The sequence below is a fragment of the Triticum aestivum genome, chromosome 3A (genome assembly GCF_018294505.1).
Source record: "Triticum aestivum cultivar Chinese Spring chromosome 3A, IWGSC CS RefSeq v2.1, whole genome shotgun sequence".
NCBI classification, from domain to species: domain Eukaryota; kingdom Viridiplantae; phylum Streptophyta; class Magnoliopsida; order Poales; family Poaceae; genus Triticum; species Triticum aestivum.
In genome coordinates this window covers 716,062,832-716,076,495 of record NC_057800.1, presented here as the reverse complement: position 1 = coordinate 716,076,495, position 13,664 = coordinate 716,062,832, and the positions used below count along the sequence as shown (strand labels likewise).

The window sequence follows — 13,664 nt, the reverse complement described above, 5'->3', positions numbered from 1 at the left end:
AGTCCGGCTTTCGCACTTGGCATTGGCAGATGGACACGTCAGATTTGCCAGAGACTTCAAGTCCGACAGGTGCTACGCTGTGTCATCCCTGTTCGGCAACAGGCTAGTGCTACGCACGACAGGTCATTCATAGACTTCAAGCTGTGTTGGCGGGTGGTACGTGGCGGCATGGTGTTGCGGGGTACCGGCGGCGACAACGGCGTGCTCAGTAGTTTGCGCGCAGGGAGGTGGTGGTGTTGGACGTCGTGGCGGCGGCGACGGATGTTCGGACTGGCAAGGATGATGCGGTCAGCGGTTCGATGATGATGGCGGCTTCTAAAACGTATACATGTGGTGTACGCTTTAGGTTTGTTGCATCAGTTGTAGGTTCCGATACGTTATGTGGATGGATGTCAACGACACCTGTTTTAGATATGGGGAATAAGAGCACTCAACATTATCGAGTTTGTAGGTGAAAGTGGTGACTTTGAATGGCTTGATGTATGTTCTCGTCAGATCTTTGTCGAATAATTAATAAAGATGATTGCATGCATGATTGATGCAAAGGCCGAGGGTTTTAACCTTCTTTCTCTGAAAATAAATAAATAAATAAATAGGGTTGCAAGCGAACATCCCGCAAATCCTGATTGGCCGTCTTCCGCCGACTTTCTCTTGGTCGCAATGTTCGTTGCAGTCTGAGCTAGCATTTGTTCTCACTAGATAATACCCCGCGCGTTGCGGCGGGAATTTGTTGCAGCGTATAGGAGAAGAACCATGGAGTGAAAAATAGTAACAACGAAATATATATTATTTGAACCACTGATAGTATGACATGAAAAGTCAAAAAATAGTATATTGGAGTATATATGTATTTGCGTAATTACAATATGTCGCTTTATTTTTTTATCAAACATCTGTCCCTTTATTGTGGGGAAATCTAAATGCTCTACTAACAGGGAAAAACCATATACAATCAAAACATGTCCAAAGCTTGGTTCGAGGTATTCCACTAAAAACAAAGCCCAACACAAAAGGCCGGAATCCCCACAAAACTAATGAATGCTTGTTCAGTTATACTATGTACTTTTTTTTGCGGGTACAGTTATCTGTAATTAGGACATGAACAATGCTATACACATGTCAATTTTTGTACCATGGAGCAGACCAAGCCGGCTACACTTAATTAGAGGAAAACTGGAGAACAGCATTCATACCTCGTACAAAGTTCGAATAGTAACTGTCATACGTGCAATAGTTCCGTAAGAATATAAAGCCCTTCAAAACCAAAGAAAAAAAATATCCACAAATCCAGCAGCAACACATCCCTGCATCTTAGAATTTGTACATGCACGACCACGAGCCACATACCAAGGACTAAAAAGAAGTAGTAAAAAAGAACATGCATAAATATTACTCCCTCTGTTCCGAAATAATTGTCGTTGGGCAAACACAGTTCAGATTCTGTCACGTTATAAAAAAGTTTCACTTTCCAATTTTACCCTCCCACTCACTCGCTCCTACTAGCTCTCTCGCTCGCCGCTCTCCGTCTCCTCCCCGTCGCCGCTCTCTCTCTCTCTCTCCCCTCCGGCAACGCCCTCTCCCTCTCCTCGTCGCCGCTCTCTCACTCTCCTCGTCGCCGCCCTCTCCTCTCCCCGTCGCCGTCCTCTCCCTCTCCCCGTCGCTGGCCTCTTCCACCGCCCTTTTTCCTCACCACCCCGCCTCCACTCATACCCCGTAAGTCAACAAAATATCGATTCTTTTTGCGCCGGCGACGAGCTTCTAGGCGAAGGACGTGTGGATGTGTAGCGGCGCCAGAGCTCGATATAGGCAACGAAGGCGTGGACGTGGATCGGTGCCCGAGCGGCGGATCTGGAGCGGCGGATCTGGAGCGGCGCCCGAGCAACGGAGGGAGATGGAGTTCCCTCCTGGCGTGGCGGCTCGATCTGCAACGCCCGCAGCTGCGGTACGCCACCCTCGCTGCTGTCGCAGGGAGATGCCGCTCTTCCCCTTCCCGGTCCGCCCTGATGTGGTTTCCTCTCCGTGACCCGTCATCGGAGGCACGGCCAGAGGCATCCCCGCCGCGTGCAGCTGCTACTCCCGGATGCCGCCGCCGCCCTCCGCAAGGAGCGACGATAACCTGAAGCTCTGCGGCCCGGTGTGCGCCGAGCGGCGCGCCGCGGGGGCACCGTCGCCGGCCGGCCACACGACATCGCTCTCGTCCAGCTAGAAGCATGCGCTGTCGTGGCCTGCCTCCGGCTGCTTCAGCAGGCCAAGAAACTGGAACGCACCCATGCCCGGCGACCTCAGCATCTCCATCGATGATGGTAAGCCCCTCCTCTGTTCCCTCTGATGGTAAACTCTGAATTTGCTTGCTTGCTTTCTTTCTGCAGCAGGCCAAGAAACAAGGAGTGCATACTTAATTCAGTTAGTTTTGCAGTAGTTTGGTTGCAGTAGCAGTACTTCATTCAAGTGAAAAGATTCAGTTAGTTGTATCTCTGCATACTTAATTCAGTTTGGTTGCAGTAGTTTCTCTCTGATGGTAGTACTTGTATCTCTGCATACTTAATTAACTGAATTTGGTTGCAGTAGTTGATTCAAATGAAACGATTCAGTTAGTTTTGCAGTAGTTTTGCTGGAGTAATAAGGAAAAGTTGCAGTAGTTTGTCAATGTTAACCTCGGCGTATCTGCAGTTTCAGTCACTGCTTGCTACTCCTACTTATTACTCCTCGGCGCTGGAGTGCTTCGACGTGTCTGGAGTATTTTGAGTAGCTAAACATTTTTGCCTGAAAACTGAATGTACAATGTTTCTGTAGATAATTTGATCGAAAAGGGACGGCATGCTGAGGTGTACAAAGGACAGCTTGCTGATTGATAGTTTGTGGCAGTGAAGAGGTTAACAAAAATACTTAACCAAGCATGCTGAGGTGAGCAGAGTAGAGACTGCCTACGATCATGATCTAGAGTAGCATGGAGTAAAATGTTTGCAAGAGTACATTTACAGGCATGAGTACAATGAATTAACCAATTGTTGTCAGTTGAAACTTAAAGTTCAGACATGAAGTAGTCTTAGAGACCCATGTACTCCTTGTATTCATGTTGTCAGTTGAAGTTGGTGTTTGCAAGAGTACATTTACAGGCATGAGTACAATGAATTAACCAATTGTTGTCAGTTGAAACTTAAAGTTCAGACATGAAGTAGTCTTAGAGACCCATGTACTCCTTGTATTCATGTTGTCAGTTGAAGTTGGTATCTTGCTTGTTTCCAAGTCTTGCGGTTGTACATGATGGTTTCATCAAATGGATGTGAACTGAATGTATGTCCAGTTTACACCGATGTAACCTGATTCTGAAAGAATGCCACATACAGATGGCGTCGACCTTGGCCTCCTCGTCGATCTGACTCTGCATTAAGAAAACTTGCTGGCATCAAGTGTCCCCCTTCCTCCACCGGCAGCCTTCCATCGAATTCACATCAGAAAACTTCATTCATTCACCCAGAAAAAATAACTGACATTGCCAACATCTCACAAGAAAGAAGAGAGCAGAGTTGAAGTTGCGAGCCTGTTTACTTGCAGCTACACCTGTGTTCTTCTTCTTCTTCGCAGAATCAATCAGGTTTACTTGCAGCCTTACTCACTTTGTGTCTTAGTTAATCATATTCCTCAATTGAGGAACACCTGGACTTGTCATTCCGGTCTTGGGATCAACAGTAGCATATGGACTTATCATTCTGGTTTTTGGATGATTTAGTTAATCAAATTGACATCAATTGACCTGTCTTTTGGATCAATTGCAGATTCTCTTGATTGGAGTGGAGAGGAGCAGAGACGAGAGGAGCAGCAGAAGTGGACAGCGCAACGGCTGACCTCGAGCTCTTGATTGGAGTTGGGGCAGGCGGCCGGCGAAGGATCTGTGGCCAACAGTGAAGGATCCGAAGCTGTGGCGGAGCAGGCAGCCGGCGGGAAGGGCGGCCGGCGAGGGAGCTGCGGACCGCGGCGGGGAAGGGCGGCCGATGAGGGAGCTGCGGACCGTGGCCGGGAAGGACGCCAGAGATGCGGACGACGGAGGAGCCTGGCGAAAGGGAACAGCGACGGCGTAGAAGCCTGGCGGAGGGGAGGAGCGACGGAGGAAGACGCCTCCCGATTGATTTCAAATCGGGGGTAGTATTGTACTTTCACACTGTTTCACCTGGTCGGAACGACGCCCCCAGCGACAATTATTTCGGAACGGAGGGAGTAAATAGTGGTAGACATCGTGCATGGAGAACACATATACTACGTCTGTTCCATCCAATAAAAAAGAATCAAATATATGCATCTAATTCTCCGTCAGATCACGTGATGTCCATGCCTTCAAGGAAACAACGTTGACGTGGAGATCTAAAAAAACAAATAAAAGACAGGAGCGATCTCATCTCCTGCTCCCACATTGGCGACAGATCGAGGAGCTACTCCGACTTGCTCGGCACCGGCCGGCATGTCCTCCGATGGAGCCGCCAAACTACACCTTGTGGCCGGCGCTCTCCTCTTTTTCAGCTACTCCGCGACTTGGAACCAGAGGTTCCAACCAAGCTAGCTAATAATCCGGTGAGATCCGAGGAGCTCGACAGGAAAGGGAGCCCTCACCTTGCCTGTGGTGTTGATGGGGGACGCTGACATGCATTGAGAGGCCGAGTCGACGTCAGGGCCGGCATAGCCCCAGCTGGGTTGAAGCGCTCGATGGGGCTCCCGGACGACGCCAAAGCGCTGGTCTATGGAGGCTTGCTTGTCGTGTGGTATGGAGAATGGCTCGAATAAAGAGGGGAGAGAAGAATCTGGGAGACATCGGTGGAGATTTAATGATGGATCGGAGATGAGGAGATCTATCTACGAAGAGGCAAGAAAACGAAAGGGCAGAGAGATTATACAATGAAAACAATCAAACATACAGTATTAATTTGTTACACTTGTGAAGGAAACGCATCTTGACATGTCATCATGCATTGTGGAGAGTTTGCCAAGAGTTGCTGACATGGCTTGATGCTGATGTGGACATGCTGCATGTTTAGATAAATTGGTTAGTGGGGATGAACTTCTTAAGTATATAAGATTCGGGTTGGTTGAATCTTAGGCCAACTCCACCGCGCGACCCTATCCTATCCGGCCCCGTCCGTTTGGGATAAAAGGGACAAAAAATGCGGCCCAGCGCGAGGGAGCAAACGGACTTTTCTCCGCTTTGTGTCCGCTTTCGACCCATCCCCGGCCCAAACTTGCGCCGATTTTGGGGTGAAACGGACAGCGCGCGGATGGGCGGGACGCGCGCGCTTGTCCTCCCCTGGCCCGCCTGTCGGTGGGAGAAACCAAAAAACCCCCGACGGCCATTTGGCGCCATTTCCCTCAAACCCTCCCACGTCCCTCCCCCCCCCCCCTCTCCCCCGTCCATGGCCGACGCCCCGCCGAGTTCCGGCTGCCTGGCCGTCGACCCGACCGCAAAGGTGAAGAAGAAGACGCCAAGGAAGCCGCGGTCAGAGTACACGCCGGAGGAGATCGCCAAGTTGGACGCGGAATCAGCGAAGAGGAGGGAACGGAGAGCGGCCGTCAAGATGAATGTCGCCGCGGCCAAGTTCGCCGCCCAGTGCGAGGAGCTGGAGGCCGCGCGGCGCAAGGCCGCTGCCGACGAGAAGGAGGACCTCATCAACAAAGCGCACGCCATCCTCATGCTTGGCATGGGCCGTCCGGCGGGATTCCATGCAGCGGCCGTCGGCCCGGCGAGCACAGGCTCGTCGGTTGCCCGGCCTACGCACTGCCAGTCGCCGACGTCGCGTGTCGCGCCCATGTCGCCCGGCTTTCCTCCACCAAGGCACGACGGCCAGACCCGTTTCTCGGTGTCACCGGACGTGGGCTTGTTCGCGCCGTCCACACCACGCCCCGCGGCCATCATCGACCTCAACGTGACGCCTGGGTCCAGCACCGGCGGGCGGCCTTCCGTCGAGATGCAAAGAAAGCAGGCGCGTGCACCGTTCACGGGCACCATGCCGGCCCCCCGCGTGTTGTTTGACAAAATGCCAACCTCAACGTCGATGGTGGACGACCCCTTCTACGACCAGTACATGGAGGACGTGATCTTCCAGGGTGGGCATGGCCGTGCCTACGACCCCGATGAGACCCAAAGTCAAGATGGCCGCGCCCAGTACGTGCCCGATGAAGAGGCCGACGACCGTGCTGACTACGACCATGGTGATTCGTGGCATGAAGACGATGACATCTATGTCGAAGGTGACGATGAAGATGAAGCCAATGATGTTGATATTAGTGGCGCTCCATTGTTCATAGACGAGCTCACCCAAAGAGTGGAAGCACAAAAGAAGCGGAAGAGCATTCGCACCGGTTCGTATACACAAGATGAGGACAAGTTGATTTGCCAATGTTGGATGGAGATTAGCCAAGATCCAAGGACCGGCGCGCAACAAACGGGCATTTTTTTGGACGAGAGTCCACGAAACATTCCATGAAAGGAAGATGTTTGAGCCCTACCAAATTACAAGCAACCGTGGCATCGGTTCGATTAAAAAAAGATGGTTGTTCATCCAACAAGAGTGCAACAAGTATTGTGCCGCATTTGAGAGCGTTGAAGCACGGCCCGTGAGTGGTCTCGGCGTTGGAGACATGGTATGCTCTTCTCTTTCTAGCCCTTGCTACGGCCATGAGACTTCGGCCGTGTATATGTTTGCATGTTCACTTGTTGTTGATCATGTGGTGTAGGCATTTCAATCTTTGGAGGCATTCAAGGCCCGGCACAATGACAAGCCATTCACTCTTACGCATTGTTGGACGTTCATCAACAATTGCCCTAAGTTCAAGGATCAATACCGTGAACTTCAAAGGAAGAGAGGCAAGAAGACGACCAAGTTCGCCGGAGGTGGGGATGGCGAGGCGTTGAAGAGGCCGAGGGGCAAGACCAACTCAAAGGTGGACGACATACGTGACGCCTCATCCATGGCCTTGCATGAGACTTTGCATGGCATGATGTCACATAAGGATGTGAGGGACGAGAAGAAGCGGCAAAGCAAGGACGAGCAAATGAAGCAATACCTAGACCTCCAACGATAGAAGCTTAAGATGGAGGAGGCGGCCAAGAAGAGGAAGATAGACATGGAGGAGGCGGCCCGGCAAAGGCAGCTCGACATGGAAGAGGCCGCCCGGCAAAGGCAGCTCGACATCGAGGCCGACAACGTCAAGGCCAGGCAGAGGCAGCTCGACATCGAGGCCACCAATGCCGCCATCAAAGCGAAGGAGGTGGCCCTTGCGATCATGAGCGTGGACTTGTCGAAGATGAGCGACAAGACGAGGGCCTGGTTCGAGGCCAAGCAGAAGGAGATGCTCGACGCCGAAGTCCTGAACTAGGTCGTCCGATCGGTGTGGCCGTTCTTTTTGGAGGCTGGCATGGGTGTCGCCCGTCCGCTGGGCCGCTGGCAGTGTGCCGGTGAAAAAACATTCATTTTGGAGGCCGGCTGTGTTGCCGGCCGCTGGCTGTGTTGCCGGCGAGGACAACTATTCATTTTGAAGGCTGGCTGTGTTGCCGGCCGCTGGCTGTGTTGCCGGCGATGGTCGTGTAGGCCGCTGGCTTTGTTGCCAGCGTGATGAACTCGGGTCGTGAACTGGGGCTTCACTAGTGCAGAACCGGGCAATAGCACCGGTTCGTAAGGCCCTTTAGTACCGGTTTAGTAACCGGCACTAAAGCCCCCCCCCAGCATGAACCGGTGCTAAAGGGAAACCACGTGGCACGAGCCAGCTCCGGGGGCCGGGAGCCCTTTAGTACCGGTTGATAACACCAACTGGTACTAAATGTTTGTGGGTTTTTATTTTATTTTTTATATTTCAATTAAATTTGTGTTATCAAATTAATTTAGGATTGTTTTACGTTATAATGAGTTGTAGTCGTCGTCATCATCATCATCATCGCATATTAATAAATAAATAAACTCTAGCTAGCTAAAAATCATCGTAGTCGTCATTAATTACCACTATTTAATCATCATATATAGTCATTACCGCTAGCTATCTAATCATCACCAACACTGGCTAGCTTAAAGAAGAAACTTTCACTTTGTAACAGAAGCAAAGATATCATCGAGTTCAACATAATCATCACCAACATCGAAGTTCAGGACAATACGGACATGAGAGAGGACAAGTACTAATTAAGAGCATGAACTAGCTACTCCAGCTGCTCCATCTCAGGTAGAATAGCATAGAACATGTATAGCTCTCCTGATTCATCATACTGGAGCATGCAGATGAATCTGCCTCCTAATCTTGAGTTGCGCTTTAGCTTGCTGCCCCCTAATACTTCTCTGCGATCGTTAACAATTTTGCTCCAATCTTTCACTATTAAGCATTCTTCGCTTTCAGAAATCCTGAATGCACTCATGTGCAATGTAGGAAATCTTGGTCGTAAGCTAACCATTGACATGTGACCTTTTGTCTCGATCCACTGAGGCACACAACTGTCATCGGAAGTCCCTGTTGAAGAACATTGTATAGTAATTAATATACTAAGCAATGAAAGTTTAGCTTCAAAAATAATATATGCAAAAGATGCACTAATTAAGGACAAATAGTTAAAATCTTACCATCTTTCGATTATAAATGTGACCGTAGTTCAATACGATCACCATTGGTCGCACGTTTTGAGTACTAACATTTCTAAGTTTAGGGAAAAAATTTGTCTTGACAGTATTAAGATCCTCAAGCCATGAAACATAATGACTTATCTCCTCGCAGTTTAGTTGAGCCCCGGGGCAGTAGTAGGTCCTGTCTACCAAGCGCCGGACATGTTTGCTTGAACCGAAATAAGCTGACAATATAAATTAGTTGTCAACTATTTTTTAATAAACTATATCAAAGACATAAACATATGCATGCATGGTTGAGAAAAACTCACATAATGGTAGAACTGGAGGCGTTTGCACATCGCCCCAGATGTCTATATTACCTTCAATATCATCTTCCGGACGAATATCAAAGGTGATAACCATATCAGGCTCAAATGCATAAGCCTCGCATAATGCTTGCCAAGTTTTGCATTCAAAATGGGTGTATGTGTCTCCATTATATAATTTGACGTTGAAAGTATACCCATGCTCCGTCTTCAAGTAAACTCTCTTTACCTCCATATCATCTATAGCACTAAAACCTATCTTATCCAAGACAAAAATTCTTGCATGGCAGGGAATGCGCTAGTAGAATAGTAAAAATTTAAAATTATAAGTTGAAGCAAATGAAGGATAAGTCAGGCTTTAAAATTATAAGTTGAAGCAAATGAAGCATAAGTTTTGCATTCAAATAATAATTGCCGTTGTGACTTACTGTATCCACTTCGAATGTCTCATTCAGCTTGATGCTGAAGCGCCTACCATCAACACGGAAATTTCTGTCGCACAGGTCACGCTGGTCTTCACAGTGTTCGCACATAATGAAATATTTTTCGTCGTCAGATGACATTTCCTATATGTTCATATAGGTGAAACATTAAACACTTATTACTATCTAACATTAATTAATATCTAGCCAATTCAAATATATATCTAACTATATTCATCTCTAACAATTGACATTACTATATATTTAACTTTTCTATCTAATTCATCTAACATTCGACATTGATCTAACATTTATATAAACTCAAAATATATAAAAACATTAAATAAACAGAAAAACTCGTTAACAAATAATATTTTAATTAGATCATCAAATCTCAGATACGACAATTTTCTTACTAAAAATAAACTAGTTATATTAATTATTCAACTAGTTCAAATCTCAAATACCTAAATAAACTAGTTTGACAATTTTCTTACTAAAAATAAACTAGTTATATTAATTATTCTACTAGTTCAAATCTCATATACCTAAATAAACTAGTTCGACAATTTTCTTATTAAAAATAAACTAGTTATATTAATTATTCAACTAGTTCAAATCTAAAATACCTAAATAAACTAGTTCGACAATTTTCTTACTAAAAATAAATTAGTTATATTAATTATTCTACTAGTTCAAATCTCATATACCTAAATAAACTAGTTCGACAATTTTCTTACTAAAAATAAACTAGTTATATTAATTATTCAACTAGTTCAAATCTCATATACCTAAATAAACTAGTTCGACAATTTTCTTACTAAAAATAAACTAGTTCTATTAATTATTCAACTAGTTCAAATCTCACATACCTAGATAATTAATATCTAATTAAATTTTCTAATAAACAAAAAACATAAAACAGAAAATAAGTAAAAAAAATGTGTGTGTACGTGTGTGTATGTGTGTGTATATATGTGTGTATATATGTGTGTGTCTGTGTACGTATACGTATGTACACTGCAGTGCGCGGCCTCTTACGCAGCCGCCCCGTACGTACGGGCAGGGTGCGCGCGGCGTGGGTACGCAAGAGCGTGAGAGTGTATACGTACGTACGGGCCGGACCACGGCGCGATGACGAGGGACGGCGGGGGACGACGGGCGGCGGGCGGCGGGCGGCGGGCGACGGGCGACGGGTGACAGGCGCAGCGGGCACGGGCGCGGCGGGCGGCGACGACGGGCGCGTCACGAGAGGTTGGGGACGAAAGAAGTGGGGAGACCTAACTGAATTTTCGTAAGTGTTGTATATATAGGAGAGGCGTTTAGTACCGGTTGGAGCCACCAACCGGTACTAAAGGCCAACTTTGGCCAGGCCAAGAGGCGGGAAGAACAGGCCTCTTTAGTACCGGTTGGAGCCACTAACCGGTACTAAAGGCCTCGCGCTGCCACCCCAAAGTTTAGTCCCACCTCGCCGGGCGAAGGGCATCCGCACTGGTTTATAAACCCAGCCGCGGCTACCTCTTTGAACTCCTCTATATATAGCAGGCTTGTGAGGCTAAATTCTGCGCGCTGCCCTGTGAGTCTGCTGAGCCTTTAAGGCCTGTAATTGCACGTCCGTGGCCTAGCAGGCCCACAGGACAGCGCCCCAATTTTTTATAGTTTTTTTTCTGCTTTATTTTCTTCTATTTATTTCTGCGTAGTTTTTTGTATAGTTTTTTCTTTTTTGTTATATTTATTTTTTTCTATTTATTTGTCAGTAGTTTTTCATCTAGTTTGCCAAAATTCAACATGTTCAGAGTTCATTTTGTAGTGATTTTCAATTTCACGGTCATTTTGTAAACGATTGAAAAATAGCAAATATAATTTTTTTTTCTTTTCTGCTTTATTTTTTCTTCTTTTTATTTCTGAGTAGTTTTTTTTCTTTTCTGCTATATTTATTTTCTTCTATTTATTTCTGAGTAGTTTTTTTATATAGTTTTTTTTCTTTTCAGCTATAGTTTTTTTTCTATTCTGCTATTTTTTCTTTTCTGCTATTTTTTATTTTCTGCAAAACTTGATGGTCAAAGTCTGGAGTTATAACCAAAGTTTAAAAAAAAGAAATACTGACGTGCAATTAGTTTTTGCGATAACAGAAGAAGTCCGGAGTTGTAATAAGTTATTAAAAATAAAAAGAGGTGCAATGCTCGTTAATTTGCTTAAGCCTTTCGGAATAGTGTAAACTGCACTGCGCATAGCTCCGTGCAGTCTACCATATATTCCTGAAGGCTTGAAGCTAAGCAACGTGAGCATTGAGCCTCATCTTCATCGTCTCTGTACTCAGGGCTTATAAACCGCTCCTAGTCCCTCTCTCTTCGCGAGGTGGGACTAAAAAACAGCTTACTAAGAAACTGTAGTACTGCTTCATCCATGAACCGGTACTAAAGGCTTGTTAGGGGAGCGAGGTGGGACTAAAAACAGCTTGCCATAACCTCATTAGTACCGGTTCGTGGTACTAATGTACACATTAGTGCCGGCTCTAATTCAAACCGGCACTAATGTGCTTCACGTTTGACCCTTTTTCTACTAGTGCTTGGCATTTGAAACGTCCTTTTTTTAAAAATAGACACGGACAGGATGGGGCAAAAGGATGCGGCCGCGCGCTGGGCGCACGGCCACCGCATCCCAGGGCAGGCCCGGACACGACCCCAAATCCCTACCCAAAGGGACAAAAACCGAATAAAACGGACGTCCGTTTGGGGTCGCGCGGTGGAGTTGGCCTTCCAGAAGGGATCCTTCACCTACAGAATGGCAAAGAAAGCAAAGAATTAGCGGGCATGCCGCTTTGGCGCATGGGACCAAGCGGGAACAGACCCCCGCCCCTCCTGTCCTGTCACGCCACCCCACGAGTCCAACCAGGGCCGGTCCTGAGATTTTGGGGGCCCGGGGCGAAACTATGATCCGGGGCCCTTCGGGGCCCTTAGTATAAATGCCTAATTAATAATCATCATATGTACGTATAATTTGTATTAAAGAAAATAATTAAGTGCATCCAAAATGATTGTGCATATCACATAATTTATTACATATTACCTTCAAAATTTTCTCCTAACATTCTGAGATATAAAATCACTAACGACAATATCAATATCAATTTCATCAAGCAAATTTTTCTGGATGCATAAAGTTGCCAAGCCATTTAACCTCTCTTGTGACATTGTAGATCTCAAGTAGTTCTTCAACAACTTCAACTTCGAAAAACTTCTTTCAGCTGATGCCATAGTAACAGGCATAGTAAAGAAAATCCGGTATTTAGTGTTTTCTTCTTCCCTTTTAGACCCCCTTTCCACTAATATGTCCCTCGCTTTGTTATCAAGATTACCCTAATTGCTTGGACCATAAATATCCACACTAATTGGTTCCTCATCAACACTAGTAGATCCTGCCGCAGATGAATTAAATATGGACTCATGGTCACTCACATTGCTATCATCCATGTTGACGTCAACATTGCCTTCTGTAGGAGTATGACCATCATCTTCCGGATTGCCATCAGTCTGGTCACCCACAAGAACTATCGCCAACTCGTCTGGATTAGTTGGCGTGCTCGTATCGCTCTTATAATATTTAAAAAGAGATCCGCTCAATGCTTCTTTCTCCTCACCTGCCTCCTTCTTCTTTCTTTCTTTTATGACTTCCAGATGAATACTTTCTACCTGTACTCGACATGACCCTGCTGAAATTGAAAGGAACAATTCACTTTCAAAATTAGCACAAAGCTAATTAAAATATTAGATTAAGTACAAAAGATCATCTAATATAATGAGAATCTGCTAGGGCATGGTATACTACCTTCTTTCTGCAATCTAATCTGGCAACGTGGGTGCAATGATTTGAGCGCCCTAAAAACAATTCCCTGTTAATCTGTTCGATTGATTGAGAAATTGGGAATCAGGATTAGAAAGAAAAGAAATTGGACCAAGATCATGCGAGGGAAGAGAGCGCGCCGAGACATACTTGTTCGGTCGAAGAGATGAGAGATCCTGCTGCTGGCCTGCTGCAGTCGTCACGTCGTTCGTTCGTGAGGAGTCGAAGAGATTAGACGAACAGGAACAGCGGAACAGGAAAAAGGCAGGGAACGACCGATCCTAATCTCTTTTTTTTTTGAGGAAAGACCGAAGCTAATTCCTAAATTACAGGAAATCAATCCAACGAGGCAACGATTCCTTTTCCTCTCCGATCTGCAGTTCTCCACGACTCCACGTGAGTACGTGCAAACATGGGCCAGGCCCAACGTATTTACTTTCCTAGGCTAGCACGCGAAGCTGAGCGAGGCGCTGATAGAATTTTTCCTGTCGAAGCTTGTA

At 46.4% G+C, this 13,664-nt stretch overlaps 1 long non-coding RNA gene across 1 annotated transcript; it reads left to right on the top strand.

The window, feature by feature from the left end:
- The first annotated feature begins 1,484 nt into the window (after window positions 1-1,484).
- Window positions 1,485-4,311, top strand: LOC123063453 (uncharacterized). The gene is made up of 3 exons (XR_006430336.1): window positions 1,485-2,303; window positions 2,794-3,595; window positions 3,777-4,311. It is a non-coding gene; the product is annotated as an uncharacterized lncRNA (long non-coding RNA).
- The last annotated feature ends 9,353 nt before the right edge of the window (window positions 4,312-13,664 follow it).